The sequence below is a fragment of the Fundulus heteroclitus genome, chromosome 3 (assembly GCF_011125445.2).
Source record: "Fundulus heteroclitus isolate FHET01 chromosome 3, MU-UCD_Fhet_4.1, whole genome shotgun sequence".
Lineage (NCBI taxonomy): Eukaryota > Metazoa > Chordata > Actinopteri > Cyprinodontiformes > Fundulidae > Fundulus > Fundulus heteroclitus.
This window is the reverse complement of record NC_046363.1, coordinates 37,191,260-37,215,657: the sequence shown is the minus strand read 5'-3', so window position 1 is coordinate 37,215,657 and position 24,398 is coordinate 37,191,260. Positions and strand designations below refer to the sequence as shown.

The following is a 24,398-nucleotide window of genomic DNA, read 5'->3' as shown; positions in this document are numbered from 1 at the left end:
GTTCTCATGGCGATATCAAACTAACTATCAAATGAGCTAAAAACTCACAGCCAGCAGGGCAAGACTAAACTTAAAGGGTGAATTTAAACAACCAGGCATGACAAACCTTGAATCAGATGTTCTACAGCGGCAGAAGACCACAACAGGCGCATCTCCTGTTAGCAAGGAACAAGAAACTGAAGCTAGAATTTACCCAGTCTCACCAAATTGGGACAGTAACAACAAATTATAAATGTTGCCTGGTGCAATAACTCTTAATTTTAGCTGCAACATTAAGAGACGGTCATAATCTGACATTTTTCAGTCCATCCTGCATTTTTTCTGATTGGTTAGGCTGCTGGTGGTGCTATAATGGTGAGTTGGACATTTTGTAAGCCCAGTTTGGGCCCTTTAGTACCAATTGACCACCATTTAAACACCCCGGCGTATGGGAACTTTTTGCTGACCATTTCAATCTCCTAATGACCATATAGACCATTATCCATCCATCCGTCCATCCTCCATCCTTATACTTGCAGGGCTGCAGAGGTCAGGGATCTGATGGCTAACTCCAGCAGTCATTGCGTGAGAGGCTAATGCACTGTGCCCCAAAGCTCAAATCATCTTAATCTGGTTTCTGTGAACATGATAAAGAGTTCACTGCCAAAAGAGCATTTTTGGGACGTGCCCGGAACACCTCACCAGGGAGGCGTCCAGGAGGCATCCTGACCAGATGCCCGAGCCACCTCAACTGGCTCCTCTCGACGTGGAGGAGCAGCGGCTCTACTCTGAGTCCTCCCCGGATGACTGAGCTCCTCACCCTATCTCTAAGGGAGAGCCCAGACACACTACGGAGAAAACTCATTTCAGCCGCTTGTATCCGGGATCTCGTTCTTTCGGTCACAACCCAAAGTTCGTGACCATAGATGAGGGTAGGAACGTAAATCAACCGGTAAATCGAAAGCTTGGCCTTTTGGATCAGCTCTCTCTTCACCACAACGGATCGGTACAGCGCCCGCTTCACAGCAGACGCTGCACCAATCCACCTGTTGATCTCCCGCTCCATCTTCCCCTCATTCGTGAACAAGACCCCAAGATACTTGAACTCCTCCACTAGGGGCAGCACATCCTGCCCAACCCGGAGGAGGCACTCTACCCTTTTCCGGTTCAAGACCATGGTCTCGGATTTGGAGGCACTGATTTTCATCCCGGCCGCTTCGCACTCGGCTGCGATCCGCTCCAGTGAGAGCTGTAGATCACGCCCTGATGAAGCCAATAGGACCACGTCATCCGCGAATAGCAGAGACGCAATCCTAAGGCCACCAAAACGGATCCCCTCAAGACCTAGAAATCCTGTCCATAAAAGTTATGAACAGAATCGGTGACAAAGGTCAACCTTGGCAAATACCATTAAACTATTTTTTAAGGAACTTTCTGACACCCTGTTGACCCCTTGGCATGAAGATTTAACCCCAACTCCATAACAACATGAAAGTGGCTAGGGAGAGTATAAGCAAAAGCAGATATTTTTACTGTCTCAAGTTGTTTTGTTGTTGGGATTAACATAATTTATGCTGTTTATTTTCAGTGTTTATTGTCTCAAGGCTTTCCTTACCTACAACACACCTTCATCAATCTATTTTTGCTTTATACTCATCATTATAGTATGTTTCTGTGACTGTAATACCATCCTGCCACCCAACACTAAGGTGTTGCATTTGGGATAAACACATTTAGATGTGATATAAGTAAAGATGTTTAAAGTTCAAATAATAAATACAAAGAAAAAAATACGTAGAAACATAGAGAGAAAGCACCTTTTACTTGCAACGTATCTTATTAAAGGGACGCTTTTTTGCACCGGCTCCAGAATTAATTCAAATTTGCAACAAAAACAGTGGAAAAACAATTGTTTTTTCTCTTTAAATGTGAACATGAAAGAATTGTTTGTCACATAAACTATGTGGGGTAATTTAAGAAAGGATCATGGTGTACTAGCGTGGTGTGGTTTTTGTTCTGCAGAGGGGAGGAGGGATCAAAATGTTTCTGGGAGCAGTGGATGAGACAGATTAGCACAGCTGGAGGCTATTCCTAAACAGTTTTCAGTCTTATTACGCTGTTTTGTTTTTCCTTGGAAGATAGCCACACACAAGCCAGATAGCATGATGCCATCATGTTGGAAACAGTGCATAATTTCCTCTCCTCATGTCCTCTATTGCTTTTCAGAAAGACAGCATGAAATATGTTATGATTGGGTATTTTTTAAGTTTTTTTTTTTTTTGGTTTGTCTGTACCACAAGGAGTCTCACTAAGCAGGGATCTTTGTTTGAAATACAATCTTTTCCTGCGTTAGCCCTGCACATTAAGCCTTGCCTGCTGTGTTTGCTCTGACATATGGGAGTGCTGATAAAGCTGTGACATGTCATTTTTTTCAGTGGAGAAGAACCTAAATATATCCACTGATATCCCCCTTCCAAAATCTTTCTAAAAGCACCTAATTTAGATTAGATTGTCCATGACATTACGATTTACTCTGTTTATTTTGCACTGCATTTGCTCATTCGTGAACCCACATCATTTATTCTCATCTCTCTGACAGTTTCTGGGCTCAGATTTCCACATCTTGCTATTTTATCGAACCATATTCCCTTCAAATTCCTCTCAGGTTTTTGGCCCCGCAGTGACACAAATCAAGAGTCTCGATCTTAACATGTCAGTGTGCATAAATGTCCCCTCAGAACCTCTGGACTGTAAAGGAAATCCAGGTCTAGGTAGAGTTAATCAAAAGCTATCTAAGGCAACAGAAATGCCTGCCTGACTTTTTTCTATCAGATGGAAAATGTGTACCTTATTACGTATCAGGATGCGTCCCTGCTTCAAAACTCAGAGTGAGGGACGTGTTGACTGCGATCGTATTTACAGCGGCCAGTTTTCAGAAACGGAAAAGAAAAGTGGGGTTTGAAGAACTTTTAGAATTGCTCTGCAACTTCCAATTGATTCAGTCGCAGAACGCTTATTGAAATTGCCACCTTGAAAGAATTGGAGCACAGCAAAAAGGAGGACGAGAGGAAACCGAGGAACAGGGACAGGAGAGTTTGAGAGTGTAATGAAAGGGAAAAGTGAAAGGAGGAGAAGTGGTTTTCAGCTAAAAAGAGCAGGGGGTTCGGGGGATGAGATGTGTGCCTGTGTGTTTTTTGGGTTGTCTTTCCTGGGTCTTGAAAATAAGATCAATCTCACATGGAACCTACATTTGTCTCAGAGAAACAATACAAACTCCATTTCCCCCTGCAGAGTAATCAGGAATGTGATTCATCGATTCTCTGCTCAGATCTGCACGGTGGGAAATTGCTTTGTAGTCCTGTGACACGCCGGCCGCAGTCCTGCACTCCAACACCTTCGCAGTCCATTTCCATGCACACCCTCCGCTCTCCAAGTCAACGTTAGTGTCACCGGCTTTAATGGAAATGTGCTCTTTGACAAAGCACATAACACGGCAAATCAAATGGCTCTTTTGTGTGTTTGAGTAAAGCTCTAATGTGTTTTGAGTATAAATGATGTTTGTTGTCTGACAGCTGGAGCTCGTTCAAGTCTGGCCCGACTTCTGAATCACTTTTACTTAGATTAGTTTAGTGATGCAAAAAGGCAAATTGAGCATTAACATGAGCTCATCAGCCTCTGAAAGTGCTGGATGTATTTGCTAACCTCCAGTGGTTTCATTTCTGGTCTGTCTGCTGCTGATGAATATGATGCATTTCTACTGTAGGCTTCAGCAATGCTGGATCAAAATTTTGGGCTTCCGGCAACAAGACAGAGAAGGAGGAGAAAGTATTCACCCGGTGGCAAGTCAGTACTTTGTGAACCTGCACTTTTCTGTCTTGTAATTTTTTTTTTTTAAATAACCATTGTCCTTTAGACTCATGTCTTAATGACAATAAATTAGTTTTGAGAAAGAAACATCAATGATTGATGATTCTCCCTACTACACATATCCTGCATGTCTACTTGGATGAAGGGCTCTGCTGCATCAGGACATAGAAGATATGCTTTAACTGTAATATTATGATCTCATTTTGTTTTAATTTTCAATATTCAATGTTTTTACCTAACCTTCTTGGGCTAAAGCTCTAATGCTCGTTACAAAGATGAGTCGTCAAATAATTATTAGTTAAATTAATTAAAAAAATAAGTCTTACATCCCTGCCTTGTTGGCCACTTCAAGAAGTTTGGCATTCGTCAGTGCAGACAGAGCATCTGCACAGCATAACATGACATAAACTAGACTTACCCGGGCTCACACTGACTACGGTGTGGGTTACAGTTCTGATCCAGTTATGGTTAGCCACAAAACCCCCACTCGCACTGCTCCTAGGCAAACAGAGGCCGGCTGCGGCAGCGGAAACGGCGCTCGTGAGAACAGAAGTTAATGTGGTCCTTTCTGTTGCTGTCCCTTATAAATTATTAAAAACAGCTATGGTTTTTGTTTTCTAGGGCGAAACTCGTAATCTGTATGCATAGACATCCTATTCATCCTCCAAAACCGCTCTGTTTCCTCGTGTTGCCATTTTGTTTACACTAGTCAAGTCAGCATAAATTGGTTGGGGGATTTTATTCTGAAATTCACGGGACTTTCTCCTGTCTAGCGCATTACGTTTTCATTCAGGGGCTTGATTCGCACGGCCTCGGTAACCAGACCCGCATCTGCAACCGCATGTGGCTCATGTAACTGTACACACAGATTTTTAATGATTTTGGGCTCCTTGTGACGCCACAACTGTGTCGGCACCATATTCAGTGTGAGCCTTGCGTTATTGTGTATGTTGCAGTATGAGATGCAGATAAAGCCAAGATTGGGACATTATTTGCTTAAAAGTATTCGCTGTTTCAAAATTAATATGACAAAAAGACAAAAATGACAAATGCATTACACATTGGAAATGAGGATGTTGTGCTTCATAGATGTGGAAACAGACTAAGTGCTAAAACATCTTTAGTTGCTTTACAATATGATGCATAGCCAACTTGGGGCTGCTGCTTAAATCTGCCCAGTCTTCTTATGTTTAAAAAAATGACTACATAAACACTGTAAATTTATCTCACAATTTAATCTAGCAAAACACCGCCAGTTTCAGCAGTCTTGCCCTCTTGAACGTTTTTTCAGCATTACTTTTTTTTTCTTTTTCTGTTTACTTTAAAAATGACAAATAATATCTGAAAACCATAATGCAATCCCTCAGGTCCACTTTTCAGATTTACACGCGTGCCATAAACATCCAGTGGACTCTGTAAGTTGTGTTCCTGAGGGAAACATGTGAGCTTACAAAACGATGGGGGATGATCAAAGCTCGAGAGCGAGCAGACCACCACAGCGGCAGCCGATTACCTTCCAGCGAGTCACACCTGCTGGATCGGAGTGCATTTCTGTCTAATACGAGTGCTCAGCGGCCTTGATCATTTAGCTCAGGCTCCAGGGCTTTTTAACCCTCTAAACTGGTGTAAGCTGAATGCTCTTCTCGCCGGGGTTTGTGATGATAACATTTCACCCCTCCTGGAAACCTACCACTCTGCTCCGCTTTTTGTCTCTGGTGGAATCCAGAGAGCTCCAGATGACTCTTTGTTGGAGGTGCTTATTTGTACCAGCTTTCCTGGCGAGCTGTTAGTGCTTCATGTCTGAACACCCCCTATGGAACCAGTCTGACAAACAAGTCTCAGAGCTCATCTCAGCGCTCAGATTCTGTGAAATATCCACCACAGCGTGATCGTTTACGGAGACAGAGGTCTGAAACAAAAAGATGGTTTCAGAGCCTTTGTGGTGGAGATGAGAGGGAGAAACAGGAGACGGGGCAGTCTGTTTCTGATTTGATGCTGCTGCCATGTGCTTCGGGTTCTTTGAGGCGATAACAAAATATTTCAACTTTAACTGCCCATGTGCGCATCTTAAAAGAGGAATTACTACTCAATTTGGGAATTCAAGACAGAATGTTGCAGTTAAAAACAGCAGGGTGTGTTTTAGATTTTGGTTTGAAAGGGGGGGGAGGGGGGTAGAATCTGGATTTCTGTCAACAGCCGTGAAAGCTTTGAACCTTTATGATGTGCTTGAGATTTGAGGTTAATTGAATCTGTCACCTCTTGGTTTGACAAATCTGCAGAGAAAAGTCACCTGAGCAAACTGCAGACGGCTAGAAAACACTGGCAGAAAATTTCAGTGGATGCACGAGCACAAATGTTGAGCAGATGATCGTAATGCTGACGCAGCCTGGATGAGGTAAGGATGCTCAGAGCTAAAGCACTTTACTGCACATTAGCGTGGTTTGCAGACTCCCTCTGATCCTAAGGAGACCATTAGAAACTAGACTAAATTGAATTAAGCTAAAAACAATACATCACGGTTTACAGTCAGGTCTTAAAAACAAGGAAAACAAGCTCAACAACCATTAAATTAGGCTTTTAACTATGTTTTAGTCAGAGTTCACCTGTCACTATTATCTTTTATCAACATGCAAATTAAAAACAAAAATGCTGCTATAGAGCATCTATGAGGTCACCATCAGTCAGGTAATAAAATAGCAGATGAGGTTTTTGAAAATACAGAACTCAGAATTGATCCACCTATATTAAATCCCTATGATACCACACCAGAGTAAAAAACTCCTAACATGAAAAGGGTTTGCAGCATTTGCTGAGCAGATTCCAAGAGGTGTTGAGCTGGAACGGAGTTACTGAGGGTGGTTGCAGTGAAGCTTCAGAGAGTGGACAGGCAATGGCTCTGATCTTCCAGGAGGTGAGAGATGTAAGGTTTATTGCTCAAAGAGTGTTGAGGAGGGAACCCAGGAATGCTCACTGAGGAGAATCTCCAGGTAAAAGCTCAGGAGATGACCAGTGGAACCAGACCGAGTGCAAGGCTAAGCATCAATTCAGGGAAAACAGCCAAAGAGATCAGAAACACTAGGAAGGAACACAGAGGGCTAGAGGTACCAGATAGTTTGACATCCAGGTGTCAAATGACCACCGGCCAGCTCCTCTAAAGCTCCAGCTGATAAGCTTGATGAAAACTCAGTGTAAAAACACACAGAACATACAGAGAACACCATCCAGATCCTGAACAACACAATGCCTTTAATGAACCCACTGAAAACCCTGGCATTTTATCAGGAATGTAAAAGCCACAGTATTTTTTTAGCTCTAATAGTTTAACTCCTCTTTACCTTTTCTTGTTGAAATTGAGGCTGAAAAATGAGTAAGAAGCTTGGCTTTGTAAACTTTTTGTTGGACATGATTCTCACTCTTGATTTGGTGCACGGAGCTCCAAAAACTAGAATCTCTATCCGATCTTCACCTTCTTCTTATTGTTTTTGGTCAAGTTGAAAGTATTTCCACTGTGTTCAACACTGTCAGCAGCTGTAATCATCGACGCCTTTACAAATCAAGATGTCTTCACAGATGGTTCCGTGTAACAAACCATCTGTCAAGGGAGACATTAATTAAAATACACAAGTAATTTAGCTGACTTCTCACAGCTTGCCGTCGCTTGTAAATATGTTTTTTTTCAGAATGGTAAAAAATCAGTCATCAAAGTCATTTACTTCCATGCCTTTTGCGGTTGTGTGGTTGGTTTCAGACCAGAGAATATCTGTATGAAGTTTCAAAACCTTCCAAATAATCATTTCTACACCAGGCTTGGTGTTTGTCTCAGTCTAAACAGTGCAAACACATTAATGTTGTGTAATAGACAAAAATTCACCCTTAAGACAGATGTTTTGGAGTTTCCCTGAGCCATACATTCCTCCCGCCTGACAGCGGTCCCTCGGGAATCTTCGGTGGTGCGTGCCTCAGTCAGGGTTTCCTTGGTGCGGTATACCATGGTTTACCCGCAAAGCAGAACCATCTGGAGTTTCACTTCATGAATCTTGCACCTGCATCACCATTGTTTCCTTAATGAAAAGCACGCGGGACCCAGGGGTGGAATTTTAACATTGTCTTTCTGCACGGAAAAGAGGTTGACCCAGGGATTTACGAGGGACGGACTCCCAGGACTAAATCATTATCTGGATGAGGCTGTCTGGGACTCGCACTGCCTAATGCCAGTGGCACGATGTCTTCACACACACACACACACACACTGTTTCTCTGCAATGAGACTTCCCAAGCTTACATACATTTGTCCCATGTGTGCAAAGAGAACTCGAACAAGGGTCAACCGTAAATCATTTATGCTGCAGAGTCCCCATGGAAGGGTGGAAGTTGCATTAGAGTTAAGGAAACAAGGCTGAAAGTCAACTGTTTGAATTCTTAAACTGCTTGGGAAAATACACATGGAGATGATGCAAGATCTGGTCATTGGTTTGGTATTCCTAGGAAGACCATAAAATCCAAAATGAATAGGTGTGTGCATGTATTTCAATCAAATATCAAAAAATATCCCCCTGGTAAATTGCAAGGTTTTTGTGACAAACAATTACATTATTATTTAACATTACACCGATTGTTTTTCTACCTGCAATGTAACACATATTCTGCATAATTCAACTGAAAAATTCTAAAATAAATATGTTAGAGGGACAATATGAGCATAGTTGCACAAGTGTGTACATAGAACCCTTAGAATATAACTAGTTAAAACACCTTATGATGCTGTTTCAGCCTCCAGTGTTCATGATTGGACAGTTCGATCAGTCATAGGGAGTTTCATGAACTGTGAAGAAGCTTTTTCCTTGCACCACTTGCTCATTTACACCCTTTATCTTATGTGTGCAAAATGTTAAAAAGGATTAATGGTATCAGTCATAATCAGTCCTGCAAATGGAAGTGGGGTTTTATCAAGGTGGTTGATATTATATATTGTATTATCCAAACAACGATCCTTGAAATGTCTGCTAGGCAGCTGGAGGGGGAAAAGGTACTTAATTTTCAGCTTCAAAAATTAAAAAAAAAATCGATCAAAGGTTCAGCTTTAAAGAAATAAAGATTCTGAAATGATCTAGAAAGAGCTTTGGATAAGAGATGTCCTTACAAACTTTTGACAACTTTTGCAAATATTACCCAGAGAGAGGTGCGATGCAGGAAGAGTCCTGCAAAAGAAAACTGAATTAGGATAATAAAGCAAAAGGACCTTGAGGAGACAATTTATTTAAGAGTGTGCAGACTTATGCAACCAAGTTATTGCAGCTATTCCATGTTTGTTTGCCAATAACAACATTTGATTTGCATTTTAATTGTGCGAAGTACATTAAAGGTAAATAAGAACTTCTGAAATGATTCTCTACATTAAAAAAAATACTGTTGACGGGGATCTGTAGGCTTTTAAGAATAACTGTATCAGTTCTCAGCTATTATCTTCAGTAGATAAAATGTGCAAATATTTAACACTGAGTAAATCAGGAGCGAAGATCTTTGATTAAAAGCATGCCTAGTCAGCAAAGCATCCTCGCATTAAGTAAATTAAAAACACCAACTAGCAGGAATAACACGGACATCGTTGCAGGGCCCAGGACGAACATCCGTTTCCACGTGGCTCGTGCATTTTTCTGTCCGGTGCATTGATTTTGCAAATCCAATAGATGGCCATGCTTCTCGGGCTTCTCTCTCATTTCCATAGAATCAGGCTTCATTGGTATTCATGGTGAAATATTATGAGAATATAAATGATTTAATCTAAAACTTTTCATTGAACTCTGCCAAGAGAGAAACCTTTCCTCCAACCTGTGGGCAGTTAGATAAAATGACGGATTAGAAATTACTCTTTGTTGTGAATCAGCAGTTTTAGATGGGTAATTTGCATGTAAAAAAGACCGTCAATTTCTCAAGACACGACAATTTCTCAAAGTTCAAGGTCCCGACAGCAACCTGGACACACACAGTTCTTGTCATAGGTTCATACTAATTAGACTTCATCTCCATCATGGCATGAAACTCTTGTTTTTGATGCTTCAGTGCTTCATTGTTTCACTTTAGCAGATGTGACGGACCACCTTGAAATCATTACGGGTTCAAACTTAAAGCGTTCATGCCTCTTTAATTAATGTAAAACAAGAAGGTGTGAGACTATGTTCATGTGTGCAGCAAACCGGAATGATCAGTTCAGGTTCTTTTTATAGAACCAACTTAAAGGAGTAATCTTAAGGTGTTGTACAGAGAAGCATACATGTCTTAAATCCAGCTACATGTCCAGCCAGAAACTTGCATCTCTTGGTGTAAATAGACATAAGCTAGTCAGCAGCATCTAAGGTTTTTAACAGCAGTACTTTAGGCAACAGGAATGCCATCCAGAGCTCATGAATTACTACACAGTTTATTCCCAAGGCACCCAGGAACAATAATGACAACCTCTGACTTGGCTTGAATTTAGAAGCTGCAAACAATCTTAAAGTCTGATTCATCAGATCCAATAACCCAAATTCATCAGACCCATGAACGCAAACTCTATTAAACCCAACTGTATACATATAAATATGAGTTTAGTATCTCTATTTTTCCTACTGGTACTAAATGAACACAGTAAACCAAATGCTGTTTGTTAGACTAAAAGACACTAACAAAAGAAAACATAATATGGTGAAGTCTGATTAATCAGCAATGAAAGTTAAAAATGGAGAAAAAAATAGTTTTCAACAAATCTATTTTAATAAATTAAATTCAATTAGGTTTGATATATTCAGCCTAAATATATGCCCTTCAGTTCAATTGGGTTCAGTATGAGTCAGTTTATTTGATTCCATTCAGTGAGTTTCCTTTCTCTTAAATTCACTGGTAGTCATTCACTTAATCTATTCATTTTGATTCAGTTCAGTTAGATTTATTTGATGATACAAATTTTAAATTCAGCTCAGTTTAATTCAGTTGAATTGACTAAATTCAATTAAGTTAAATGATTTGCTAATTCAAATCAGTCTGAGTTGATTTGATTAAATTCAGTTTAATTAAAATCAAAGCAGTTCCGTTCAATTTGAATCAGTTCCATTTATTTAACTCTAATCAGTTCACTTCATTTTTATTTATTATGTTCCGGTTTATTTAATTATGTAATTTAGTTCAGTAAATTTTAATTTAGATTAATTCAATTTAACGTGATTCAAGCCTGTTTCATTCAGTGGAATTTTACAAAAGATATAAACATTTTGTGTTAAAAACTGCTACTTTGTAACTAACTTGAACAGAAAAATTCTGCCTTAAATACACAAACATAAACATTATAATTTTGATTAGCGAGGCATTTTAATGATGTCCTACGATAAAAAAAACAAGCAATCTAACTTTAATATCTTCATGAAAACTTTTTGACAACTTTAGTGAAATCAACATGCAAGTCCGGTACTTTGGTTCACATCAAATGGCCGCAGAGAAAAGACCAATAGGGCTTTAATTAGATCTGATCCAAAGGTAATTACTTCGAATAGCCATTGAGCTGACAGATACTGTGATAGTGCTGAATGGGGTGTGAGAGTTGGAAATGGTGTTACATTTTTATCTTTTATCTCAGCTGAACTGCGGACCAAGTACGGGGGCAGCCAAAAGCCTTAAGGGAACTCTCCCAGGTTAATATTTCATCCTGATGGGGCCCAGTGATGTTGGAGGGGTCAGCGCTGAAGAGCGATGGGATGCTGGGGAAGGAATAAAGTGATACCAGTTGAACACCATGTCCATGGAAAAAAAAAAGGTACAAAAGAGGAAAAGGATAAGAAGAAGTGCTGAAAGAAACAGTTCAGGGTAAATGGGAAAAAAATAAATTCAAAGGTTGCAACTGAGGCTGGAGGAAACATTCATAAGAATATGGAAATGGCTGAAATCAGGAGTGCTGTATTTGACCTTCCTCTCAATAAAATGCAGCCATCCACATTCAAGTTATTGAATTCATGTGCATCAATTGTATCGCTTAATTTGAGTCCCATCCCACAAAAAAAAAAAAAATTAAATTAAAATTTGACAGTCTTCTCCTTTTGTTTTTGAAGACGGATCTGAATAAATTGTCTGACAGGAGCAGATGGATGAGAGCTTTCCTGGTCTGAATAGTCTGTACTTCACCTAAAATTAAATAAACTGGGATAATCATCAGGTAAAAACAAAAAAGCTTATTCAGAACATTTTAACAGATAAACTGAGAGAGTAAACACCAAAATAGCTCTTTAGCAGTCCATTTAAATCATTTGAGGTGTTTTGAGAGCAAATGCAAATTTCATGAATTTCAAAGCACAGTGATTTTTTTTTTCCTGTTGAATGCAGCCTACAATAATACATTCCTTTTACTGTTATCTACATAGAGTGTCAGTCTCTCCTTCACTGGGTGCAGTCCTGTCTGTTGGAGTTATTAAAGCCATTATACTGCACATAATTGCACACTTGAGAATGCAATACCCCGATAACGGTAGTATGTCGCCGCAGTAATACTGGCTGGCAGCATCATTATGATGGGTTGGCCTTTCAGACAACTAGCTGGCAGTCAAACTAAAACAAGTTCAATATAGACATGTGGGCTAAGATTAGAAAAACAAATTTAGCCTTCCTTAATTGGATACAAAAATATAACCACTGAAACATTTTAGAAGAAATTTTAAAGGCACCGACAGCCTGAAAATCCCATAATACAAGATATTCTGTTGATTCTGGAATTTTTTGTTAAATTAGTTGATTATAGATTAATAGGGGAGTTGCTTGGTAAAATTCAGAGATGTGGACTCAAGTCATGTGAATTAGACTTACAAACTGAAACTTTAGACCCTACTTGATAGAGTACTTGTATAAAGGTCTTTGAACATGAATTGGACGTTCAGCGACTTGATATTACATAAAACAGAACGTGTGTTACAAAGGAAAAGTGCACAGATGCACAGTCCAGCCCACTTTGCCTTATACCCATTGCCAATATTTAAATGCAATTCCATTTTATTTATATAGCACAAACTCACAACATGTCATCTCAAGGCACTTTACAATGTCAGATTTAATCAAATCATCTAGACATTAGAGAGGAAACTTTTTGATTGGTCAAAAAGTTTCTTATCTAAGGAAACCCAACAGGTTGCATCAAGTCTCTCCAAGCAGCATTCACTCCTCCTGAAAGAGCGTAGAGCCACAGTGGACAGTCGTCTGCATTGTTGATGGCTTTGCAGCAATCCCTCATACTGAGCATGCATGAAGCGACAGTGGAGAGGAAAATCTCCAGCAGAACCAGGCTCAGTGCGGACGGTCATCTGCCTCGACCGACTGGGGTTTAGAGAAGACAGATGAGAGAAACAAAAAGCACAGAAGCTCACATTGATCTAGGAATCCTTTCTTTGTTGGAAGGGTAATGGCAGAAGTTCTGCCTCTCCTTGATCTTGCTTTTCTTCTGGATCCCACGACAACAACAAAGAGTCCAGCTGGGACAGAGGAGTCCTGTCATTTAAGTTGGAAAAAGGGCAAAAAAAAAACCAAAACTGCACAGCACCACCCAAACAACAGCTAGGCTACCATTCAGCATTATTCTAATGGTCATGAACTTTCTGTGACATTTTAAATACAGACAGACAGACAGAAACAGACAGAAAATGTCTCAGACTGATTCTTAATTGCGAGCCTGGAGACAGTCATACGAGTGCTGCTAGAGGTTGTATCCATACATGTGAGGCTATTTTGATTGGTGATGGACTCGGCACAAATGGCTTTAAGTAAGAGAGCGCCATAATGTCGTCCTTAAAGTGACATTGGAAATGTTATTTTTCTTAGACAAAAAACACAAAATATGATAACTTCTCCTCGCCTTCAACAGGTAGGTCATCCAAAGCGAATTTATAATTTGTCCTCATTATTTAGGCTTCATTAATTTATCACAAATGCGATGTTTTCAGTGCTTCAGTGTTATAGTTGGAACAGTTTTATTCTCTTGTTTATTTATTTTTCCACATGCAAATTTGTAAGGTGCAAATCAGATGATCTTTTACTAAGAATCAATTATACATTTATTTAATCAGTTAAAGTTGGGTTTATCCATTTTCAGCTAACTTTTAACTAAATTCCCATAGTCACAGATTTCACTCTACAGAGAATTTTTTATATATATCTTGCTTAGGCAAGGCAAGGCAAGGCAAGGCAAATTTATTTATAGCACAATTCAGTTCAGGGACAATGCAAAGTGCTTTACATGATTAAAATATAGCAAATTAAAACAGAATAAAAGCAAGTAGGAATCAAATGTAGATAGAAATTAGAACAAAGAAGTGGTAATTCAGTTAACTAGAACAGTTGAAGGCAATCCTAAACAAATGTGTTTTTAATCTTGATTTAAAGGAACTCAGGAACTTACAAGGACTACTGGATGTAGTAGAAATACATTTTAGTTAGGAGAACATGGGGGCTGAAAACAACTTTTAATTTCATTCTGACATTTAACTTATCCAACAAACGATGAAACAAAGCTAATAAATAAATTAATGTACGCTTAATCTCACCTTAACAACTATGCTTATTTGAACTTGCTGATTTTAATCACGGAACCTTGAAAGTCACAGGTTCTAATGTGCATGGTAAGTTTCTCTGCTTGGCGTCTAAAGCACAAATAAAGTTAGAGTATCCAAGCTGGCAGACACCCAGCAACATGATCATGTCTTGAACTTGATCCCAGAATTCCAGCTCATTTTGGGGGACCCCAAGGCAATCCAAGGGCTCATCCCATCTCTAAGGCTGAGATCGGCCACCCTCTGGAGGAAGGTAAATTCAGCCACTTCATTCTTTCGGTCACAATCCATTCCTCTTGACCACAGATGAAGGTCATAACATAGATGGACCAGTAAATTAAGAGATTTGCATTTTATTCTCAGTTCTTTCCTCACCACAAGCCAATCCCATAATAAGTGGCCGCAAAACTGATTATCCAAGAGTTGTAAGTTTAAAGGCGTAATAAGCAAAATGTCATTGTTTTAGACAAAATTAACTAAAAAAATTGTTTTCTGAAGAACTAAAAGGTATAATTTTTAGATGGACCATGGTATGACATCACACACTATCTCTCTGTGTTGTTCTCCAGGCTGTTGTTTACATAGCCGGGCCGGTCACGTGTCCAAGTACGTGAATGTGAACAGCTGCCACTCAGGGTTTAGTCCCTGCCCATAAAACGCCTACCTACTTCTACACAAAATACGTTCCTATGAACACTGATGCTGTTTTGCTGTGTATTTATCCTCTGCAAATATGCGCATACGAGGCGACGAGTGAGTAGGGTCTGGGGAAATGGGTACCAGATTGCACCTAGAGTGGCGGTAGAGAAAGGCGTGACCAGATATACATCTTCTTTTGGTCTACAGACAATGCTCAAGCCCCACCTAGTGCTGAAATGTCATTTATTGCCCCTTTAAGTTATTGGAGAATGATTTAAAATATGTTCATGTGTTCAATATGTTATCCAGCCTTTTATGGATGCGATTGCATAATTGAATAAATTGCCTTAACAGATTAAATGTAAGTTTTTAATCTTGGAGTTTGTGATTTATAGTTTGGGGCGGCTTATATAGGTTTTTTTTCTCTCTTTTTGACGCATTTTTGACTGATATGCGACTTATATTCCAGAGCAACTGTTAGTCCGAAAAATACGGTAATTTACAAGGATAAGAATAAAAACAGTTTTACAGCAGCTTGATGTAGGAACAAGAGATTCAGAAACTCCCTGCGGTTTCTATGGTCATTAGACATATTTCTTACATGGAATATGTAAGTTTAAAGACACATTCAAGGGCTTGTCTTGGAGGAAAAGTTCAGGTCTGAAATATCATGGTGGTAAAGTGCTTTTCCCGTGGGTGCACGCTGGGGTGATTTAATACAGAAGAGTAAGACCTGTAGGAGTGGAACACAATGGTAGTAAAAAAAAATAGCTAAACATATAGTTTGAATGCGGGGACAGAAATCTAGATGTAGTATAATGCTCCAGGTACTGCCTGTAAACTCTATGCTACTCGAGGCCTAACATTATGCACCAGGAGGAACCCAGGACCCACTACACACACCCAGGGTCTAACATCTAGCAAAGGATTTCATCTCAAAACCTTATGGCAGTCAGGTTATTTTTGTTTACCCTGTACAGGTATTTGCCTCCCTCCATAGATATGCCTCTGAGGAAACTCTGAAAAATACAATAATTAAATATAGAACTAATACACTGAACTAAATGGCAACAAATACAGAACATAAACAGCAGGCAAATTAAAAAAAAAGACACAGAGGAAATCCAAACTCTTAAGGGTCATAACACTTTTAGTTCACAGCAATATTTTACATATAAATGTCTCCATATATTCTCTTTATTATTTTTTAGATTCTGCTCATTACGAAGCGCCACAGTTTATAACTTGGATGTAAACATTTTACCCATCATGGCGCTATGCATTCTTTTGTTGAATGGCCCTCTCCTTCTGTTCGCTGAGTTTTTTATACATACAATTTCATCGATAAACCAATTATTGGCTTTTTGCGCTCATATTTAACTTCTTCAATGTCACCCAAATGCACCAGTCACAACCTCCGATCCCAAGATAACATTACTCTGCGTTTCCTCTGTCAGTAAAGAGACTCTGCACCAATAATCTCCAAAAAAGAACCGATACTGATCTGATTATCTGGGTAAATTTATATGTCGGTCAAAAATATTGAGAAAGTGAAATTAGGGTCCTGATTTTTGTTTGTAATGAATTATTTTCTTAAACACTTTTGACACTGCATTTTAATATGTATTGCTGTTCTGTTTGCAACATTTATGACTGTCTGTAGATAATGTTGAAAAAGGTCTCTCTTGAAAATCAGAATTTATTTCTCAATAAGATTTATCTAGCATAAATAAAGGTCAAATCAAATAAAGTAATGTTCTTAAAATATAGCTCTTTGGTCATCCATTTTTTATTTGCCCTATCATTAGATTGGATTGGGTAAAGATTTTTTGTTTTAATTATTTAATTTATTTAATATTTACACATTTATATAATCATATAAGAATGTGTTAATTTATATGCAGGACTTATTACATATTCTTTTACATTTATTTATATATTTACTTATTGGATTGTGGCATTTATATCAGTTTAAATTTAAAAGGTTTCTTAATATTATAGAGGATGAATTGTTTGGATACCATGCCTCTCTAAGGGTAACATTTTGTGGCTAAATCCTAAAAACTGATTAAGTGATAGAAATCCAAAGAGAGCTGATATTTTTTGTCCCGTTCAACAAAATTTCATTATAATGAAAGGAGACACTTTCTTTGGTTTGTCCTGATTTTTGGGAACATTGTAAGAGGTGCAAAAGGATTACTGTTGATCGAGATGCATATTCCGATCGTCTTTTATCTGATGGGTTTTTCCAACGCTGTGAGAGCAAAACCTCGACAGCTTTCTTTAATACATTTCACTGACACCCCATATTGGCTCACCTTCAAAACAAATACAGTCCAAAACATGTGTTTTCTTAAGCAGTTGAATAAAGCCTGATTGCTTTTGCTCAAGTATTTCTTTTAAACAGAGAACATTAGTGTTGCAGCAGCTTGTATCCCAAAGGCTAAAGAAATGCTTCTTCTTCAAAAACACACACACACACACACACACACACTGAGGTGGCACTGTCTAACTCTATCAACTCCAAGTCATAACCATATGACAGCCTGTCAGTGGGAGTTGAGCGACTGTGCAGTAAGTCCCCTATCTTCATCAGTCATTCGGGTTTGGGCTGACAGACTACCTATCACTGGTGCCGGATTGTTTGACAGAGGCATCAAAGGTTGGTGAGGCAGGCAAATTGGGCTCAGGAGAGGGATCTTTCACTTTGTGGCAGACCTTGTTAGACCTGGTGTTATCCAAAATTAAAAGGGACACAACCACAACGTCTTTAACACTGCATTATGTTGGTAGTGACGCAAACTCAGCCACGTCACACGTCACATCATGTAAAATTAAGTATACAAAAATCATTCTCCATGTTTTGTAAACACTGCAAGAAATATCACCATTTATTGCACTCTTCTAATAACATTAATGTTTGAATCCAATTTGAACCCCGTCATTCATGAATGTGTTAAAAGAAAAGTTTGAATGTTTTTCTGTCTGAAGTTAACATGTAATTCGCCGCTCCTGGAAAGGGTACAGGTGTAACAAAACCTTGTGATCTCTCAACATTTAAACATCAGATTTGAGGTCAAAGCCAATAAAGACATTGATGGGATCACTGACATCACTTGGAAACATAAGCACTAAAAAAGCCTGTCGAACTTTTTGTTTGTTTATGGTTTCATTCATGTTTGTGGCAAAACTTTGGATACTTGTTAGAAAAAAGAAACAGAATGACAGACGCGACTTGGGGGACTTGTACAGTGTCATGAAAAAAGTCCGACAGCAAGTGAAGTCTGTGAGTCTGCTAAAGGTTTTAAGAGGTCTCAAAGGATTAGAAATCAGCCTTTCCTCTCGGCTGGAAATAAGCATGGCAAGTTTATTTTTAGAGCACATTTCAACCACAAGACAATTCTAAGTACTTCACTTGATGAAAATATAAGTACTTTGAACAGAAGTGACTTTGCAAAAGGTCTTGAGATTTGCATTTGTTGTGAATTGGTGCTATATAAATAAACTGAATTGAATTGAACACCTTCAAAACAGCTGCCAACATGCTTGGTTGTGGCTGTCTAAGCAGATTCACTCTGAAAGCACGCCGCAAGATCCCAAAAGAAGTCTTTGAAAATAACCTAAAATGTGATCAGAGAATCTACAGCCTGATGCTCAGGCTACTGTTGACGGGAAAGTGCTTCCCTATATAATCATTAATAAGCTGCACAAGTTTAACTTTTGTGAGAGGTGTGCTTTTCAGGAAATCTCATAAAAAGGTCAGACAGAAGTTTGCCACAAATAATTAAAGGCAAAGACAAGAACTTCCTTCAGCTAATGAGTCTAAAAGTAGGTCATTTGAACCGGAGAACAGGTGATGTGTTTGACATAAACCAAATAAACTACAGTATTGCCTAAAACAGAGCATCGCAGCTGCAGATCATGGAGGTGTATACTTTGCTGCGGCAGAACTTGGTGATCACAAATTCCACACATTGTACCAAGTCTCACAGGTTGCTTGTGGAAAGTGTAAGGCATCTTAAAGTGTAAGGTTGTATTTGCATGTTATCTAAGCCATTACAAGGCCTTTGTTTGGACAGTAGTATAAAGCTTGGTACTCCACATTACTCCAGACTTTTTGAATTGAGAAAGCTTCCTGGAGAGGAAGCAAAACGTCTTCAACTTCGGAAAACAAGTCCAGTTGCTTTGTTTTTTACCTGTTTTTGAAAGGCATCTTAAAAAAACAACAACAAAAATAAATACAAAGCTGAACATGACAATGATCCAAAACATACCTGTAAATATCCCATGAACTGGGTGAAAAATAGGAAATTAAAGTTCTTAGACTGAGTCAAGCTCAGATTTTGATCTCATTCAGGTGTTGTGGGTAAGCATTCCTCAAGTTGATGTCAAGGAGTGGTAGATGAATACAAGAAGGGTGTGCCGAAGCTACTAGGGTACAACCTTTACACCCTTTACTGTTCAAACTTTTCCTTTGTTAAAATGCACATTTTTGTACATTCTTAACCCTAATAACTAAAATAAGATAAATTCCTGTGTTTACCTATCTAGAAATAAAATTAAAAATAGACATTAATACATGGCAATTTCTTTTACAACTCTATATTTCATGGCAAGTCCTACTTATTTCACAGGTTAGGAGAACATAAATCTTACAATATATAGACCGACCCATCCATCATACCTGCTGGTCTATCAGGTGCTCAAACCTTAACCAAATTATTCTGCGCTAATTACAGACCCTTCAGAAAACATTTTTTTATTTGTTAAACTTTGGGAAAATACAAAAAACACCCAGCGGAGACGCACTTGAAAGACTTTGAAATGGCGCTGACCAGGAAGCATAAGGAGATAAATGAACCAGCTCAGCTGACTGATTTACACGGAGGAACAGCAACTCCTCTTCAAAGCCCTCTGGGTGGCTTAGCTTATTACCTTATCTCTAAGACTAAGCCCTGCCGCCCTACAGAAGAAGCTCGCTTCTGCCCACTTGTTGGTTTGTTGTTATTCGTTTAGTCATGATGAGCATCTCATGACCATAGGAGAGGGTTAGAACAAAGGCAGAACAATTAACCAAACCAAACACTGAAATAATGATCTCATTAAAAGCAAAGACCTGAGCTATCTACACATCCCTCGCAATTCTGCCATCCTGAGTAAACAAACCACAAAGATACCCAATCTCCTTGGTTTGAGGCAAAAACGCAGCCACTGCTTTCTTTTGGCATTTCCACCTCATTTTCTGTGGATTTTTTTTATTCATCAAACATTGCAAAATTGCAGTCAACACCTACGGTTAATATGTTGTGGCCAGGTTTTTGGTATAAAAACACAACCAGTGCCACATTCAGAGGGCGGCCAAGCTGATTAATTTTTTGGTCTGAGCCCAGATTGAATAATTTCCCTGTGAGCATCTCCTTTTTGTCAATACAATTATGTATTCCCAAATGCATGTATAATGAAATAAGCATTTTTATGCAAGACTGAAGAGGTACAAGAAAAAAAAAATGTGTAAACCCTAACATTTTTTATAGAAATAGCTGTTAAAAAATAAGTCGACCCCTCACAGATTTCATACAACAAATTTCAATCAAATGCAAGAAAAGAAATTAAAAGAAAAAAAAAAGCTTTTCCACCAGACTTCACCTTATGTGCAGAAGTGATTGCCCGCTATCGTAATACATGATTGTAATAGCCTTGGCATGAACACTGCTATTAGGTGATTGCGATAACTGCCAGGGAGTCTTCTGCATTGCTGCTGAGGGATTTTGGCTCACTGTTCTTATAAATAATTTAATTCAGCAGGAGTTTATTTTAGTCTGACTGGCCTGGTCATACCACAGCATCTCATCTGATTTTGTGGCTGGACATTGATTAGGTCAGTCCAAAAAAAGGTCTGGAAATTACTCTCTAATCCTTTTCCAGACTGATAGATGTCAGTGACTTTGATTATCATCTGTTTTGGAACCTCTTGAGCTCGGGTGTGTGGCTTGTTGAGATCTGTTGCTCAGCTTCATGCCGTTAGAAATGTTCTATTTAAGTGACTTCTTGATTATATACACATTTAACTGTAACCAATTCTAGGTGTGGTTGGTTGAAATTAATCAAAATTGTGGTAAATCACGGTGAATTCCTGATTTAACAAGGATCAGGGGGTTCTTTTCACATAACACAAATTTGATTTGGGTAACAAGATAGAATAATATATATATATATATATATATATATATATATATATATATATATATATATATATATATATATTAGGGCTGGGCAACGATTAAAATATTTAATCGCGATTAATCGCATAATTTGCCTGATTAATCATGATTAATCGCATTGTATTTACAAACTCCAAGAATGAATTCAAAAGTTGTGTAAAGAGCACTTTTATTTTAATGTTCTGCTGCCATATGAACAAAAGTGTTGTAACATTTGTAGCACTTATCAGTAACACATATTTAGTGTAAAGCTCAACTTAAACATGTAAAACAAAAAATAGCAATAATATTAAATTAAAGCTTATTGCCACTGACAGGGAATTCTCTTTATGGGGAAAAAATCTACCAAAAACAGGCAATTTCTGAAGTAACCGCAGGGAGCAGCATTACCATTTTATGTTCAATACCAAAGTTTAACTTGGCAGTGGTTACAACTAACTTGTTTCTGTCATATAACTTTAAACTGAAATGCTTGCTAACTCGATATGCTTGCGTTTATTTGACGTTAACACGCGGTTTTTTGTTGTTGCTTTCTCGCGTGCATATAGTGAATGGCAGGGGAAAAACAGACAAAAACACATGGATACTTTGAAACGAGAAGCGACTTCACCGACGGCGTCGATGCAGACTCCGCTCCGCACAAAACTTGTTCCGGCCGCCAACTCACCGCCTCGCCTCGCCTAAGCGAATTCCTGCGGGAAACACCGCCTTCCGCATGTCGGCTTTGTTTTTTTTTCCGACCAGCACCGTTCTTCTCTGAATCCGAGGTTTGGCTGACAGCGAGGTTATTGGCGCATTATCGCCACCTACTGTTCTGATTCAAACCCCTACACCGCAGCAACAGACCTTCACAAAATAAAAGCATGTGAGCAACATGCGTTAACGCGCGTTAAAGTAAATATCGGCGTTTATAGTCTAATGAGTTAACGCGAAATTAACTCGTTAACTTGCCCAGCCCTAATATATATATATATATATATATATATATATATATATATATATATATATATATATATATATATATATATATATATATATATATATATATAAAGCATTTCTGCAGGATTATATAACATTTTGTGTTATTTGACTCTTCAGTCTGAATCTCTAATGATAGTGCTTTAATTGCTGGCTGCCAGTTTCAGTTCTTGATGCTGAATCTGCATGTTCCACCTGATACATTTTCTGTTGTAATAGTTTGGTCAACACCCACCTTTCCTGGTAACACTTCTTTTAAATGGCTGCAAGGAAAGTGTGTGTGTGTGTGTGTGTGTACTTGTATTTGCAGCTGAGTGAGAACATATTTTGCTGTATTTTACCACCAAAGTGAGGACATCAATGTAATGTGAGGCCCAAAAAAAAGGTCCTTATTTTTTTTTTTTGGGATAGAGGTTAGGTTCAGGACTAAGGTGTCAATTATGTTTAGGTTAGGTATGCACTGGTAATTTTTACAGTGAGTTTAGGGTTAAGGTCAGGGTTAGGCCATAGAAGGGGTTGAAAACAGGAAGAGTTGGGTTAGTAAGATGGTTAGGTTAGAGAAGTGAAGTCAATCGAGGTCAAGGCAAGGCCCTCAGTACATATTTAAAACAAGGATGTGTGTGTGTGTGTGTGTGTGTGTGCGCGCATTCATTGCATGATAATATTCCATTCTGGTTACAGCCTTTTTTTTTTCCAAATTCAACTACAGACTGATTACATTGTCTGTTGTCTGTTCTTTGTTCTTTATGTGTTTTCTTATGCGTGTTCATTTCTGTGTTTTAGGTGATTGTGTTTGTGCTGCTTCACTGTGTCTTTAAATTACCCCTCAGGGACAAATAAAGTTTTATTGAACTGAACTGAATTGAATTATGGGCAAAAAACATTCATGATCTGGAAAATCCTCCCCACGTTGGATTTAAATTGCTAATTTTTTGAAGTCCGTTGGCGGCCACTGCTGATGCACTAACCTACCGGGTCAGGCAAGGCAGGTAATTGGGAGACATATAGAGGGGAGGATTGCATTTGACAGATCATTCATCCCCATTTGCTTAATATTAAGCAAGTCTGGTTACTGTGTGTACAGCATCGAGACCTCGTGAAGGGAGCCTTCACTGACCATTCAGTCTTCTTCTCTGCTTGACAGATTGCAATGCATAGTTTAAGTATAATGTTATAAAAAATAACTATATTGCTTGTGATCTGCTAATGTGTGAAGACACTAAATACATCGTGACACCTTCAGTTATCCATGCCCTTCAAATACGACTAAACCTTTGAATGGGAAAAAAACAATTATTTCAGAAAACTTCTATATCTACTGCTTCAGTGCTCATTTTTAAATTTGACAGAAGGGAGGTAGAGTTTAGAAACTACAGGATTTAAACATTTCCTTATACATGTATCACAGTGAACATTTGGAAACTACAGTAAAGAAAATACTCCAGTTTACGATCAGCAGAGGAAACATAGGATAAAGCTGCTAACCTTTTGTCTTCTTGACCTTAACGGTGCTCTGAAATACCAGAGTTCTTGTTGGTTACGGTACAGAAATAAAACATCTGGCACAAACTGCTGAGATTTTGAAACTGCAGCAGCAGCTTTGGTACAAGAAAAGCTTACAAGTAGATCATTTAAGAGGGTAGTTTATAGAGGAAATAGGTAATGTTAATGTCTATCCAATTTTTTGCAAACCTGCTTTATTTCATACACCCTTAATGTATTGTAGATTGTGATAAATGAAAAGGAGATATTTCAATTTATGACCTAAAAGACCGTGTGATAAGTCAAAATTAGCGGAGTCTCACAGTGGGGACATTTATGCTCAAGCTTTTGAACTTGAGCAGCCTTGGAAAAGTAAAGTACATCAAACTTCTTATTTCTTATCCTAATCTTTATTGGCTCATTGGTGCACAATTTGTGGGTCAGATAAACTTTGAACTTTGAAGAGTAACCATGTAAGCAACTGTGATGTTTGTCTGAATTCAAATAAAAAATATATATATCTGATAGCAAACTAGAAATAGGATTTTCATGGTAACATCTTTCACACTGACAAGTTAGACTTTATATTACTTCACTGTAAACGAGTCTTATTTAGAAAAACAACTGTCAAAAAAGGAAAATTGTGCAAATTCTTGCATTTCGCTCTATGTTTAGC

At 38.5% G+C, this 24,398-nt stretch overlaps 1 protein-coding gene across 2 annotated transcripts in view; it reads left to right on the top strand.

Moving 5' to 3' along the window:
* The window catches only part of znf385d (zinc finger protein 385D), a 121,012-nt gene that overhangs the window by 29,867 nt on the left and 66,747 nt on the right, over window positions 1-24,398 (top strand). The window lies entirely within an intron of this gene.